This window comes from Danio rerio, chromosome 19, assembly GCF_052040795.2.
Source record: "Danio rerio strain M-AB ecotype USA chromosome 19, GRCz13ab, whole genome shotgun sequence".
NCBI lineage: Eukaryota > Metazoa > Chordata > Actinopteri > Cypriniformes > Danionidae > Danio > Danio rerio.
In genome coordinates, this window is record NC_141039.2 from 6,443,562 (window position 1) to 6,460,220 (window position 16,659).

A 16,659-nucleotide genomic window follows, 5' to 3' on the forward strand; every position below is an offset into this window, starting at 1 on the left:
CTATTAAAACTGTATTTTTAATTAGCTGTGAATCGAAATACAGTACAAAAATGAGCTTGAAATGTGGCCAATCTTACACTGTCATTATAGGATCAATTAGTCATGATGACTACATATGTTTGTAGTTAATTGTAACTTATCAAACTAAGTTAATCATGTTCTAACTTAATTTTATAAGTTAAGAAAGCTGTTTTAAGTTAGTTTAATATAATACAAGTCCAAATGACTCATAAGGTTAATTTGATTCAGCTTAAAAACTTTCTTACAGTGTAGAAAATACAGTAATTTACCATTTGGTGTGTTTTACAGTGAATAGATCAATGAACAGTTAATCATAAGGATTGTTTTTAGTGTACAGTAACGATATACAATACTGTAAGTACATGTGCTGAAAGATACACGCCACTTTAATATCATTACGGTATTTTTGCTGTAAGTTTGATTTACAGTAAATTGCTGGCAAATTGCATACAAAGCAGCATAATTAGAGCAAATAAAAAGCCTATATTATTAAGCATACAATACAGGGGGCTTTTCTGGAAGTTCATAAATATTCCCCACTATTTGCTGTGTGCATTTGGCTCAAACATCACGCTAAAAGCAAATAATTCTGTGTCAGAAACATATATCCACTTGTGCAAATTGAGTAGGAAATATCCTCTTGGCGCCATTAAACCAGTATTTTTATTTTACTGTGACTCAAGATACGATACAAAAATGAGCTTGAAATGTGGCCAATCATACACTGTAAAATATATATAATCAATTAGTCATGACAGCATATTTTTGTAGTTAATTATAACTTGTTAAACTAAGTTAATTATGTTTTAACTTATTTTTATAAATTAAGTAAGCTGCTCTAAGTTAGTTTAATTACAATAAATATAATACAAGTTAAATACAAGTTTAAATGACTCATGCGTTTAATTTGATTCAACTTAAAAACTTAAGGAAACAAGTATTTTTACAGTGTAGGAAATACAGTAATTTATCATTTGGTGTGTTTTACAGTAAATAGATCAATGAACAGTTAATCATAAGGATTGTTTTTATTGTACGAAAATATACGGTAAAGATATACAATACTATAAATACATGTACAGCAGGTTACACAGTACTTTAATATCATTACGGTATTTTTGCTGTAAGTTAGATTTACAGTAAATTGCTGGCAAACCGCATACACAGCAGAATAAATATAGCAAATAAAAAGCCTATATTATAAAGCATACAATACAGGGGGCTCTTCTGGAAACTTATTTCCATGATTTGCTGTGTGCATTTGGCTCAAGCATCACGCTAAAAGCAAATAATTCTGTGTCAGAAACATATATCCACTTGTGCAAGGGAGAAAATTGAGTCGCAAAAAGTGCAATTATTATAAGACTTGGAGCTGATTGGCGTCGGACAGACATTTTGCAACTTTCAAGAGCAGAGAACGTTTTTTTTTAAAGCCTCCCATATCAAAAGTGGCAGGAATTACGGTTTTCACCATGGCAACAAAAGTGGAGAGCTTTCATTATGCCCCAGACAGCTGAGGGAGTTACTTAAATAAGAGAAAATGTGCATTTGTCTCTTGGTAATCACAGAGAAAAATGGAGCACCTCAAAAGTGTGGATGTGGGTTTCAAGCAGTGTGATTAGAATAACCTTTAACAGGCTCTTAGACAGAAACTCTTGATATAATGAGCTTTATTACTGTAATATCCTGCTGCTTAGAAGACTAGATACCAGATTCTCTCATTCTGAGCAGTCGTTTTAAGAAGCAGAAACCTTGGGGTTCGCTATGTTTTTAATTATCCTTTTTGTTTTTTGTTTTAATGTTGGAGTGACGACAACCTCCGCAGCTGTCGAGTGTTAAAAACAAGTCGTAGAGAAAATGATTTCTTGAAGCCGCTGGATTTTGTTTCTTCCAAAATGTGGCATGTTGCTCAATCTTGTAATTGCATTGGCTTCAACTAGAGTGAAGCCGAGTGAAGAGACAACGTCTGTCTGATTTGGTAAACACGGGGTTATGAGAAGAGATGAACCCAATCTGCTCATCCATCCATCCATTTGCCCCCCAGTTCGAGGTAAAAATAAACCAGACTTTGATTTATAGGACGTCATTTTTTTTATTCTGCTAAATGATCTATTTTTTACCATTTTTAATTATGTAGCTAAGATCTTAGATGCTTTCCCTTTGCAAACAGATCAGAGGGATCCAACTAAATTAGAGGCTTTCTTGGGCAGCTGTCATATTTCAGTCCTTCAGAAGTCTTGCTAGGCATTGATAGCTTCTTTATAATGTATTGACAGACACAAATGTTTGATATGTTCACTCATTTTAATGAACTGCAGGAATAGGTTGGGGCCTACTGTCACGATCACCAGCGATCTATCCCTTGTAGTTTGCTGGAGGACATTTACTATTACTCGAACTACAATTCTGCCACTGAACTGCACTACATTTCCCATCAGGCACCTCACACACACACCAGTTCTGGACCACTCATGATTGTACACACAACTGATACTCATAAGGACTAATGACAAGGACTATTTATACACCTCACTTCCACACACACATTGCTGAGTCTTGTTGGTGCTGTGACATTATGAAATGTATTTTTGCTTAGTCTTTCTATGTTTCTTGACGCTTTCCTTGTTTACATTGTTTGCGGTATCGACCCTATCGATGTTGATCATTGGCTGCATGATGATTCTTAATAAACTGCACGTGGCTCTTCAACTTTGTTATCCAGCATCCTGGTGTTACACCTAATATCAAACGAAAATGTATAGATGCACAATCCATTCACTGTTAAAAAAAAAAGATTTTATGATGCAGCGTTGTCAAAAGTTTAAAGGGGTGGTCCAGAGTTTATTTTTAAGGCTTGGTTGTTTTTATAAGATGCAAAGCAATGTGTTCTCATGCTTTATTTTCATATATCTTACTTTAATTATATACAGATACTCAGCTAACATGAAAACGACTGTCATATTTCTTAGTTCCTCTGAAAGTCCGCCCTCAAGAGGCTCTGGTTGGTCTGTTAACATAATGTGCTGTGATTCGCGGAACGGCTCCACGTCACCAGGAAGATTATCACCTAGTCACATCTCTACATGTATGCGCTGTGCCTCTGCTGTGTAAATACTGTAAGTCAGTGTATCTGTTAGCCGTATCAGACAGAAAATGAGAAGGACACAGCTGAACATCATGGCTGCTATCTAAAAAACCTTACAAGTGTCTTTTGTAAATATTGCATGTGTAGGTAATATGAAACGTTCACATATCTTTTGTGAGTTCGTTATTTGAGATAAAGAACGCAGAAAAAGCATACGCATAAAGAGAGACTGCAGCGCTGGTGAATATTGTGGCTGTTTACAGTGGTTTGATGGATAAATAAGAATTTGTAGCTAAATTATTAGCGGTGCCAAACAGCATTTCCCGCTGCTTACAACCTTGTTTACACCCTTGCTACAACACACCATTAATAATAGAAACTGTGCATGTAATAGATCAATTTTAACAAATAAAAATACTTACAGATTGGGGCTTCTTCTGTAATGGTTAAAGCTGCTCCTTCTTTGAGGAGTTTTAGCCGAATCCAGTACTGAACTGGGAGAGATCCTGGAAGCTGTCCTTTGTCAAATGCTAGCTATATCTTTTTTTTTTCAATAATTTTCTGGAGCGTAATTAAAATGAAATTGTAAGCCCTTCTATCTTTGTGTTGTGTCCTTTGGAAGCTCAAATACAGAAATCTATTACATTTAGATATTATGTTCACACAGCTACGTTACACATCATTCATTTTCTTGTCGGCTTAGTCCCTTTATTATTCCGGGGTCGCCACAGCGGAATGAACCGCCAACTAATCCAGCAAGTTTTTATGCAGCGGATGCCCTTCCAGCCGCAACCCATCCCTGGGAAACATTACACATCAACTAAAGTGTAAAATATAATATTGTAGTGGACCACCCCTTTAACCAAAAGAAACTGTATCTTAGGTATGATGAGTATAATAAATAAGGACATTGAGTCCCAATCAGGGACTGTTTTACAGTGGATTTGCACTTGAACCGGTTTAATCTAATTAAAGATTAAATCAATTAACTTGTGACCTGTTAGCAGAGTTAGAAAAATCAGACAGGGCTTGTTGGAACAACACAATTCTTAAGGGCTTTTTGGGACAACTTAATTGTTTTTTGTTTCGTCCACTTACATTTGTAAAAACTATTAAGTTGACTCAACTGATTTGTGTTGTGACAAGATGAAGGAATTGTGTAGAACCCAGCATTTTGTTATTACAGTGTACTATTAAGTAAAAAAAAAAATTGTATCCCGCAAACGCTATATGCTGGCCCTCGTATACTTTAAGTGTAAAAAGTGAAGTATACTTCAAACTTTCCTATGATAATGGTAAATAAAAGAAAGTGACCGCAGAAGGTGATCACAATCTTATAGAAAGGTTTGAAGTCCTTCATTTTTTACACAAACAGTGTGAAGGTCAGCATACTGTGTGTGTGTGGGATGCAAACTTTGCCTTTAGACAGTGTGTCATGTGCCAACTGAAAGATGTTTTGCTTTCAACTCTTATTTGGGTTAAGTTAGTTTACTGTCTATTTACTTATTTATTGTTTACAATGCTGAATTTTTCTATGCAGTTTTCTCACAGAATAGACAAAGCGATCTGATTACTTCAGCAGCTTTGCCACTGTTTTAGTCACATGTTTTCATACAGTTTAGTCATGTCCCTGCTTGACTTGTATAATAACTTGTGTCCCTCAGTTTGCACTGGACCCCATTATCTTTGGCTATAAAAATCTGGGATCCACCCTTATGAGATGACATTGGCCAGAAGTGACATCATTCAGCTGCGGGAAACTGCGGAAATCATTTTTATTTATGAAAGAGGATGATCTTTGAGCTCAGCAGCTGAACAATATTTTTTAGATATTAAAATCATCAAAAATCACAATATTTAAAATTTAATTTGAACTCGTGTAAATGAATTTAAAAAGTGCTGCCATTTCATATAAATCTAATTTTTTTTTGAAGTCACAGCAAAAGGGTTCCTGGTGGTGGCAGTCTGGTGGCAAAAAGCCATAATGGAAATGCATACCCCAGTCAAACAGATCAAGCTGTTTTGTTAATGCAAAGTTTCAGTCTGAAACAAAAATAACAATTCACATGTTTCCCTCTATTTTTCTCACATAAATATAATGCAATATGCAGACATTAAAGTGCATTAAAGCTGAGATACAACCTGAAAGACAACAATACAACACTTACTATCACAATCATCAGCACTTTTAATAGTTTATTTTACAGACCTATAAAATGCTGTTGTTCTATTGGAATTTTCATTCCAAAATGGCCACTGGGTAACACTAGCGGCATCTAGTGGCTGTTTCCCAAATCGCACTAGAGTGTCGCCTCTTGGTGATTCTATGCTCTTTGCCATTCATACTGCTTACATTTATACTGTATAGAATGTGCTTTTTTAACGGTCGAGTAGTACGTATAAATTCAAATGCAGTACCTACTGAGTAGTTGGCGATTTTGGAAACCGCATACTTCCATACTACAGTATGCTAAAATCAGTATGCGAGCCGAGTAGTATGTCCGAATTCATAAAATTCGAAAATCAGTTTGTGAGAAGTACCTGGATGACTTACTACTTCTGGCGAGATTCTGAAGTGCGCATCCCATGCATGCTGCGATATCCCATGATTCCGCACAAGAGAATTCATAAATGGGAGTGAAGCGACACAACTGACGCAGGTAGGTCATGTTACCATGACAAAATGGCGGATGTAGTACTTCCGAATTCCATTAATACTTTTCACATTCATACTGTATAGAACGTACTTTTTTAACGGCCGAGTAGTACGTTTAAATACTGAGTAGTAGGCGGTTACGGACGCAGCCTTAACCAAACACACCTGATTCAGATTATCAGTTTAGCACAGACTGAAAAGGAGGCATCCAAAACAAGCTGTGTTGGTGATCCTCCAGGAATGTGGTTGAGAACCAAAGCTTTAAATATATCCAGACATCATTTTTATTGATTAAAAATAAATTGTCTTATTTTCTAAATAAATCAATGACTAAATAAATAAACAAATAATTATATTAAATAAGAAAAAGTTTTGTTTTTGGTAAATAAGGATATAGGGTCAAATGAATTGCATTAATTAAAGAAAATAAGTTTAAACATCACCACAGCCCAAAATAAACCCAAGGCAAGGAAACAGCCTAGTAACAGCGGGGCAAGACATGGCGGCAGGAACATGAATTTTAAATGACACACGATTCTCCCGCTGAAACGCAAGCATCAATGGGAATCATTGGCAGGAGATGCGCCAGAATCCTCACATAATTACTGATGGTGTAGAAACTGAGCCGCTGGAGGCCCCGCCCACTCGCGCGCTCCCGCAACCGGAGACTCACGGAGGTTCCGCTGCTGTCAGACTCCGCCGCTCAACGCTTGCCAGACTTGGATAAGAGTGCACGGAGGGACTTGGGGCCGGAGAAAGGATTCAGGAGCTACAATATCTGGAGTCATTCGCCAGTGGATTGTGTCCGTTCTGTGAGGTAAATAAGTCTGCTGATGCATGCTCGCTCTTTTAAATGATGACTTTGCCCCGGCGACCGCGGAAGCCACCCCTTCTCCCGTTAAACGGACCTTGATGTGCTTCGCTGGACGCGGTAAATGCTCATGAAGCATCGCTAGAGTTTGGTGTTGCTATATGGGTTAGAGACGATTTAAATGTTGCAGTGTGTCTTGCTTTATTTCTTCTTTTTGAGCTCGGGGTTTTCTAACGGAGCACTATCAAACATGACACCGGGAAGCTGGTTTAAAGCCCACCGGAGTTCGTCACACTCGGTAGATGTGAAACATCAGGCGGTGTGTGTGTGCATGGGCTTGCTTTACTCCCCAAATGACTGCGCTCTTCTGCAATATGTCATTTTTTTGGCCATTAATGTTTCATGTTGATGTTATGGTGCTTTCAGTTTTTGCACGTTAAGACTCTGACTGGGGAATCTAAACTTTGAGCTCACATGTCTACATGTCAAGGCTCTGCAGTTCCGTTAATGAATGTAGAATTACCAAATAATGAGTTTAAGTAGGGTTGTTCGAGTAAATCAGCTTCATATCGTTGTCAACCTCGTTAGACTGGGTAAATAATGCGTAAATAATTGTGTAGCTAACTAACTCGATTAATACCCAACGATGGTCAGTTTAAGTCATTATATGATGTACGATTATATATTCATTTCTTAATTATTTATTCTTTGAATGTTTTTTCTTTTTTAAATATTTTCCAACTGATATTTAACAGAGCATGGACATTTTCACAGTATGTCTGATAATATTTTTTTCTTCTGGAGAAAGTCTTAATTGTTTCGTTTCCATTAGAAAAAAGCAGTTTTAGTTTATTTAAAACCATTTTAAGGTCAAAATTATTATCCATTTAAGCATTTTTTTCGATATTGAACAAAACATCGTTTTACAATAACTTTCCTAATTACCCTTACCTAGGCCCACACGGAATCTGCGCGCGCAGAATTCCACAGATTTTCCGCAGAATTCCGCAGTTTTCTGCAGTTTTTTAACCCATTATAAGTTCTTTTTATTTACTTGAGTAAATGTGTAAATCTGAAATTATTCAGTTTTTATTCAGTAATTTATTACTTTTTATTTAATATATTAAAGTGTAAGTTATGATACTCCGCTGGATACTCCCAAAGTAATTCCGCAGAAATCCGCAGATTTTTAACAAAATTCTCTGCAGAAATAGCAAAAAATGTCCGCAGATTCCGTCTGGCCCTACCCTTACCTGCCTGGTTAACCTTATTAACCTAGTTAAGCCTTTAAATGTCACTTGAAAAATAGCTAGTAAAATATTTTTATAAAGAAATGAGTCATTAAAACTGTTTATTATTTGTATAAATGTAATGAAAACATCTTCTCTCAAATAAGCAGAAATTGGATAAGAAACTGTGTGTTTAATAATTCAGAGGGGCTAATAGTAATATATATATATATATATATATATATATATATATATATATATATATATATATATATATATATATATATATACATACAACTGCACTATGTTCTATGGCAAGCAGAGTATTGTATCTTTTTAGTCAATCATAACAAATAAAATGTCGTTAAACTGCGTAAATAATGCGTAAATAATTACATTGTGTAGCTAACTAACTCGATTAATACCCAACAATGTTTAGATTAACATTCAGCTGAAATCAGAATTATTAAATTGTTCTTTTTGCAAGTGTTGTGAGAAAATGCAGCACGTTTGATTAATTCGCTTGCATTGTGGGAAAATGCTGTGTTTTTATGCGTATGTTATGTGAGGATTTGCAGCACGTCTGCTCTCAAATGAATGAAGATCTTTTCTTAATTTGTTGGTGTTTTTTGTATGTGTTTTCTTAAATTGCAGCACGTTAAGCTCTCTCGACCACCATACATGTGACTATTTTGAATGATATTGATGCTGAAATGATATATTGTGCAGATTTACTATTGATATGGACTTAGTATTCTTTCACATGCTAGTTTTGCCTTTGCTACATGCATATATGTATGCAAACAAGGACTCTTTTCCACGTTATTGAACTGCTGTTTGGAAGTTATTCTCAAATTGCATGAGCTCAGGTTGCTGTGATCCATTAATGGCGTGAACAGGAGTTTATCGTTCTGGTTTATATCAAGGCAAACCTTTCAGTGCGTGTGCCGTTATTTATTATGAGACAACATTTGAACTTGAACTCCTTTACGGAGTCTCAGGTCATATAAGTTTGCATTATTGATGGACGGGTTTTGTTGCATTCTGACTGACACAACTTAATGGTATCTACTTGCTGCAATTGCACACACACAAATCCCAGATGCCAGCATCGCTTTTCCAGATTGGCTTTCTTATTTGATAAGAGAGGAACTTTTGCCATGGATGGCCCTGGAAATTCAAACATCTCGAATGATACTTTTGGCCAAGCTTGACGTTAGAGATAACTTGCTAGACAGCTGCTTTATGTAGTGATGTGAGCTTAAAGGCACAGCTCACCCCAAAATCAAAGATTTACTCACTCTCAGCGTTTATAGGTTTCTGTTAAACGCTAAAGAAGATATTTGGAGGAAAAAACTAATAAAATGGAAGTCGATGGTTATAGGTTTCTTCAAAATATCTTCCTTTGTGTTCAACTGACAGAAGAAAACAAGTCAAACAGGTACAAGGGTGAATAAATAACGACAGAATGTTTAATTTTGGGTGAACTACCCCTTTAATGTGTGAAAAGAAACCGATTTGTGTTCTTTCAAGGTTTCCAGCGGGGCAAATCCAGCAACATTCATCCATTACAAACACACAATTTGCTTAATATCCAAAAACAACCAGTCAAGATGCTGATTAATTGATGCAGCGGGCTGTATTTCTGATTGCGTAATGATTCATAATTATAGGGGGGAACGCAAATTTGCAAAAACGGTCATTTAATCAGTGGCGTTTTATTGAATAGTTATGCTATAATAAACCTACATGACAAATGAGTAGGAGTTAAAACGGAGACAAAAAAGTCAAACTTTGCACACAAGCCTGAGCATGTGCGCCATTAACCAGAAAAGGACAGGACTCTCTGTAATGTCAATGATTCCAGCGCTATAGGCCATATTGGCGACCCAGCATTGATTTCTCACAGCAGTTGTTTATTAGGCCGACTTTATTCCTCTATTTACTGGCAGACTGGAGTGTGTTAAGGATGTTTGCACATTTAGATTAATGAACAGTTTGTTTTTAGAAGTATATACATATAGAATTAAAGTCAGAATTATTTGTCCTCCTGAGTTATTAGCAATTATTCCCTAATTTCTGTTTAATGGAGAGCAGATTTTTTCAACACAATTCTAAACATAATACACTAGTTTTAATAACTACTGAAACAGAATTCTTTTATCGTTGCCTCAATGACAGTACATAATATTTTACTAGATATTCTTCAAGATACTAGTCTTCGGCTTACAGTGACATGTAAAGGCTTAACTAGGTTAATTATGTTAGTTCATAATTGCAAATCATTGTATAACAGTGGTTTGTTTCATCATTTGTACAATTGGAAAATATGTGGAAAAAATAGCTGAAGAGCTTAATAATATTGAATAATAATTTTTAAAAATGTTTAGAAAAAATTACATACTGCTTTTATTCTAGCCAAAATAAAAAAATAAGACTTTCTCCAGATTAAAAAAAATATAGGAATTACTGTGAAAAATTCCTTGCTCTGCTAAAACCAAGAAAACAAAACGAAAAAAAAAACAAAAAACATTTTGACCAGCCAATTTTATTAGGTACACCTGTCTAACTGCTCATTAACGCAAATTTCAAATCAGCCAATCACATAGCAGCAACTCAATGCAATTAGGCATGTAGACATGGTCAAGACGATCTGCTACAGTTCAAACTGAGCATCAGAATGGGGAGGAAATGTGATTTAAGTGACTTGGAACGTGGCATTGTTGTTGGTGCTAGATGTGCTGGACTGAGTATTTCAGAAACTGCTGTTCTACTGGGATTTTCACGCACAACCATCTTTAGGTTTTACAGAAAATTATCTGAAAAAGAGACATTAAGTGAGCAGCAGTTCATTCATTCATTCATTCATTTTCTTATTAATTTAGTCCCTTTATTAATCCGGGGTTGCCACAGTGGAACGAACCACCAACTTATCCAGCACGTGTATTACACAGTGGATGCCGTTCCAGTCGCAATCCATCTCTGGGAAAGAGCGGCAGTTCTGTGTGTACAAATTCCTTGTTGATGCTAAAGGTCAGAGGAGAATGGCCAGGCTGGTTTCAGCTGATAGAAAGGCAACAGTACCATACCATACCAAAGCAATCAGTGTGGTGTGAAAACGACCCACAGAAAATGCTATAGTGTATCATTTATTGCCTTTGGTCCGGACCAAATGATGCGAACTACAGATGTGAAAGCACATTAAGGGTGCTTTCACATCTGTGAATCGATTCAGTTGTTCCGAAACAGAGATTACAAATGTTACATTGTTGCTCTTGGAGCGGTTTGCTTTCACACTGCAAAGTTTCTAATCGGACCAAAAAAGCTAAAACAAGTCACGTGTGAGTAAACTCTCCTCACATTGGTCAGAGTGTCAGGGTTTATTTTGCAGCGTCCCGCTCAGCTGTCAGGGGATGTGGTGGTTTGGTGGTGATTGAGAAGGTGTCAGAGGAGAGATGCGGTGGGGAGGGGTGAGAAGGGTGCACGACAATGCCTATTTGAGGACCGGGAGGGAGACGCGAGATTACCGGGAGATCATCACTCGTTTGCGGGCATCTGGAGACTCGCGAAACTTCCCGCCCTACTCATAATTTTCTCTTCATATAGCCGTATATGCCTATTACATATCCATAAAACACTGTGATATAACCGCGCTCGGATCGGATCGCTTTCTCACTGCAATCGAACCGCTCCAGGGTTTGTTTCAATCGAGCCGAGACCACCTCATTCAAGCGATCTCGGAGCGATTACTTTGGCGCGGAACAGAGCGTGATTGCCCTGTTCACATATGCCAAACGAACCGCGCTAACTGGGCAAACGAGACACGTTCCGAAACAAAAGTGTAGGTATGAAAGCACCCTAAGTGTGAACTCTTGAATTGAGCATCGTGTCAATGCCACAGCCTTCCTGAGTATTGTTGCTGACCATGTCCATCCCTTATCAACACAGTGTTCCCATCTTCTGATGGCTACTTCCAGCAGGATAACGCACCATGTCAAAAGGTGCAAATCAATAAAGGGCAAATCATCTCAGACTGGTTTCTTGAACATGAGTCACCAGATCTCAATCCAATAGAGCACCTTTGGGGTGTGGAGATTCACATCATGGATGTGCAGCCAACAAATCTGCAGCAACAGCGTGATACCATCATGTCAATATGAAGCAAAATCTCTGAGGAATTTTTCCAGTGCCTTGTTAAATCTATGCCATGAAGGATTAAGGCAGTTCTGAAGGCAAAAGTGGGTTCAACCCGGTACGAGTAAGGTGTACTTAATAAAGTGTCCGGTGAGTGTATATGTTTAGTATTATAGGATTGCTTTTTAATCACACATTCAAATCTCTTTAATCCATCAGGAAAACGGATGCAGACTGCATCTGCAATTAGCCACTAGTTTATCATAGCTACTTAAACAAACCACAGCAGATCCATCCTCAAAAGCGTAAGTAATCCTTATTAATGCTGAAAGGGTGATGTTGTGCTCTAATGAATGGATGCACAGTGAGCTGCAGACAGTCAGCTACGCTATCACGATGTTCGCCCTCTGAATTCACCTTTATGCTCTCCGTCATGGCTCACATCTGGTGTGATGGAAATATAGCGATGCCCCTGCAGCCCTCCGCCGAGACACCTGCTGCTCTTTACAGCCGGAGCTTGACAGAGTCTTCTGCCGTGGCATCCCTTTGGCACTGGTGTCAGAGGAAACCTGCCCTGCTCATCTGCTTCTAGAGAATTTTTTTACATTTCTTTCCAAGACCTAGATGACAGAAAAATAGCAATTAGAAGCTTTCTCTGACGGAAAATAAACCTTTGAACTGTTTGTTTTTTTTCTGTCTGAGAATGCACTGACTTATTTTTTAATAGACACCAAGCCTTTGTTTCACTGGTCTGTTGTTTTTGAGAGCAAGGAATGATCGTGAACAAGGCAACAGTTGAAAAAAAAACTGAATATAGAGTGGGAAATAATGTAGGGCTGAACATATTAATTGGAATTTGATTGCACTGGAAATTAATTGCACTGACATTAAAGATATTTATTATGAAAATGACTAAAGCAAAAGTATGGTCACTTTTACAAACTATCGAGTAGAAAAAAGATAGTATAGAAGCTCACATTTCAATGGACGCTTCCTCTATGAGTGTCATTGAGAGTTGTAGCTTGTTTTATTTGAGCTGATAGGAGTGGAATGAAGGCGAAGGCTGACATGCTTCATTAGTCATAATATCACTGCTCAGAGATTGCTGTCCTGTTATTTAGTAGCCCTAGTTGGTCGTCTTCGTCTATTGACCTCTTATATGTTTTGCATGAGTGCATTTGTGTATTAGCAGTGCTAAAAATGGCATCGTTAATGCTGTGTTCATCACACAACCTGACTGGTTTACATCTAACTTACTTCAAGTATTCAAAGCGTTTATATTCATATGCACAGAACGCAAACACAAAGAAATTCGGACCTACTTTATATTTTGTGGCCTTAACTAATATGTACTTGCACTCAAATTAATCATTTGTAGTTATGCAATGTACTCATTGTGTAAATAGACGTTTTTGCATTGTACTTATGATTGATTTAATACATACAGGTATTTAATCAATCATAAGTACACTGTTGACCCAACCCTTACAACTTAACCCTCTCTTAAACCTACCTGTACCACCAAACCTGTCCCTAACCCTACTCGTATACCACCTCAAGGGCACCAGAATTGTTCTGGAATACATTATGAACACAGTAAGTACACTGTTAAAAAATTATATGACAGGATGTCATGACAACAAGTTATACAAAGTTTAACTTAATATGTCGAAATACCTCCATGTGGACAGCTTTTCTATTGTTACCAGTTTGACCAGTAGCTTGCTGCGTATGTCGGCGGACTTGAGACGGAGAGAGGAGTTGTCGGTGCTTTTGAAAACACTGTAGGTTGGGTTTAGGGAAGGATGAGTGTGGGGATATTGGTGGGTCGGTCAAGCAGTCAGTCGGTAGGTCAGATGATAGCGGCCTCTGGTGGATTTACTCGAGAACAGCAGGCGCGAATAGCACTCGAGAAATTTGAGATCCAAAAAAAAGCATACACAGGGCCTCTGGTGGATTTACTCAAGAACAGCAGGCGCGAATAGCACTCGAGAGAAATTTGAGATCCATAAAAGCATACGCAGCGGCCTCTGGTGGATTTACGCGAGAACAGCAGACGCGGATGGCACTCGCGCGAGAAATTTCATACCTGAAAAAGCATACACAGTGACCTCTGGTGGATTTACACGAGAACAGCAGGCTCGGATGGCACTCGCGCGAGAAATTTGAGATTTGAAAAAGTGTACACATCGGCCTCTGGTGGATTTACGCAAGAACAGCAGGCGCTAATGGCACTCGAGAGAGAAATTTGAGATCTGAAAAAGTGTATACAGCGGCCTCTGGTGGTTTCGCGAAAACAAAAACTGCAAAAAAGGTATTTCCTGATACGTATTTCACGCTCTACAGAAATGTATTCAGGTGTACGTATCAATAATGAACCTGGGTTGCAATATGTTTAGTCAGTTTGATTGATGTAAGTTGAGATGACTACAAAAGTAAATTAGATTGAACAATATATATATATATATATATATATATATATATAAAAAATTTATTTTATTTTTTTTACAGTGCATATTGTATTTATTTTTTGATGCAAGTACATTGTAGTAAGGCCACCTTTTATAAATTTAACAGAATATGCAATAAGACAGCATAGGCTCATTGTGGATACATACTCCTGTCTACATTTCTGGAGAGCATGAATTATGTAGCCAGAGGTACGTTTGGCTGCACTTTGTCTTTAAAATAACTGCTATGGGGCGGTATGAAGCGCTACCAGCTGAGCGCTTACCTCTGCATGTGTGGACAGCTTTTCTGGTGTTACCAGTTTGACCAGTAGCTTAACCATGGGATTCAAGTTTAACAAAAATTGGTTCCAGAAACCAGGTAAAACAAAAACAAAAATCTAAAATAAATAAACAACACGCTAAAAATGTGGTGAAATCATGTTGCCGCAATGGCTTCTCTTTTTCTTGGTTGCTTTAGTAAACACTATCGGTTGGGATTAGGGATGGGGGTGGGTGGGTCAGTCAGTCAACAGTAAGCTGGCCTTGTCAGCTGAAGTGCATATTTCGCCCTCTGGGGAGAAGAGGATGTTCAAAAGAAATTGGAGATCATCAAAAAGTGTATACAGCGGCCTCTAGTGGATTTGCAAAAACAAAAACTGTGAGCTAACGTACATCTGGTTCTGTGTTTTTGCTGTCCCCAGAAATAGAGACCTGGGTACGTATCCACAATGAGCCTGGGTTGCAATTGCAAAGGCAAGCAGAAAATAATACAAACTATAAATAAATAAGCGAAAAAAGTTTTCTATGTGCATAAATGTGTAAATATTCAAATCCAGCAGAGAATGAATAATTGTGCAAATCTGTCTGGAGTAACAGCATGTGCAGTAGCTCCTGATACAATATCAATCTCCATCTTTTCCCATTATAGTGTCTCAGTGCGAAAGTGGGAGCAGTTCCAGTGTTTACCACACGAGTGCATATTTGTTGTATGTAAATGCTGTTATTTATTTGCTATAATTTGTGTTTTGTGTGTGTGTATATAATGGACAACTGGCTATTAGTGTCCGTCATCAGCCAAACACTGACATGCCGATGAATTTCTGCTCTGCTTTTCTGGCAGACCTCCAGCACCAGCAGAGCATCAGTCTGGCCCACAGCAGCCACTGATTCCTGTCATGTCTGTTCACTATGACATACTACCATATTGCACATACAGCTTTTACAGCATGCAGGGGGTAATGTACTCGAATAACCCACTGCATTCGCCTGTAGGTGTAGTAACATCCAGAGCAAAGTCAAATGTTGTCAATTTGACCTTACATTGAATTTTTTTCGTCACTTTCAAATGGAAGGTCAAGTTGGGCACATGCATTATAAATACAGAAGTATTTAATAATAAATTTCAGTGTCAGACATCTACTTAACATCAAGATGTTTATATAAATAACCTATAAATTAGGATCAGAATCTAACTTTTTTATTAATGGCCAATATTTCCCCCCTGTAATTGTTTTCACCTAAACAATCCAACCCAGGCTCGTTCTGAATACACACTCCTATATACATTTCTGGGGAGCAGCAAATATGTCCCAAGAGGTATGTTTTTGCAGTTTTTGTTTTAGCGAATCCACCAGAGGCCTTTGTGTATGCTTTTTAACATCTCAAATTTCTTTCACTAGTGCCATTCATGCCTACTGTTCTCATATAAATCCACCAGAGGTCGCTGTCGTCTAACTGATTGACTGACCCACCTTTCTCATTCCCTAAACCCAACCCATGATGTTTTCAAAAGCATTAATTGTTCTTTGTCGGACTCTAACTCCGTCGTCACGGTCAACTCCGCTTCAACTCCATCACAAGTCCACCAACGTACACGGCGAGCCACAGGACGAACTGGTAACAGGGGAAAAGCCATCTACACAAAGGTAAACAGTTAGCTGGTAAGCGCAAAAAGGAATGGCAGCATACCGCCTCGTGACGTTCATTTTAAAGACAATATGCTGCCATACTGTACGTAGCTCTGGCTGTATAATTCGCAATCTCCAGAAATGTATATAGGGCTACGTTTTCAGACTAAGCCTATGTTGAAATGGTCTTATGTATTTTGTATTTATCCTCTTTTACATAGTAACCAGTTACCGCAATAAACGAGAATGCTATAACCTGTTACAACAGTAGGGGTTTACAATATGCTATTTATAGGAACTCATTTATATAGTATCGTACAGCAAATTTATGACCCATCCTTGTTCTTTCTATTTTTACTCTTGATT

At 37.7% G+C, this 16,659-nt stretch overlaps 1 protein-coding gene across 3 annotated transcripts in view; it reads left to right on the top strand.

Annotated features, from left to right (window-relative positions):
• jupb (junction plakoglobin b) overlaps positions 1-16,659 on the top strand; it is a 304,080-nt gene that overhangs the window by 49,462 nt on the left and 237,959 nt on the right. For 2 of the 3 annotated variants that reach the window (XR_015516428.1, XM_087295314.1), the window contains exon 1: positions 6,448-6,579. The exons of the other annotated variant lie outside the window; for it this stretch is intronic. The gene's annotated coding sequence lies outside the window, so the exon portion shown is untranslated. Of the gene's footprint in view, positions 1-6,447; positions 6,580-16,659 lie in introns of those variants that run through there. 3 annotated transcript variants of the gene reach the window in all.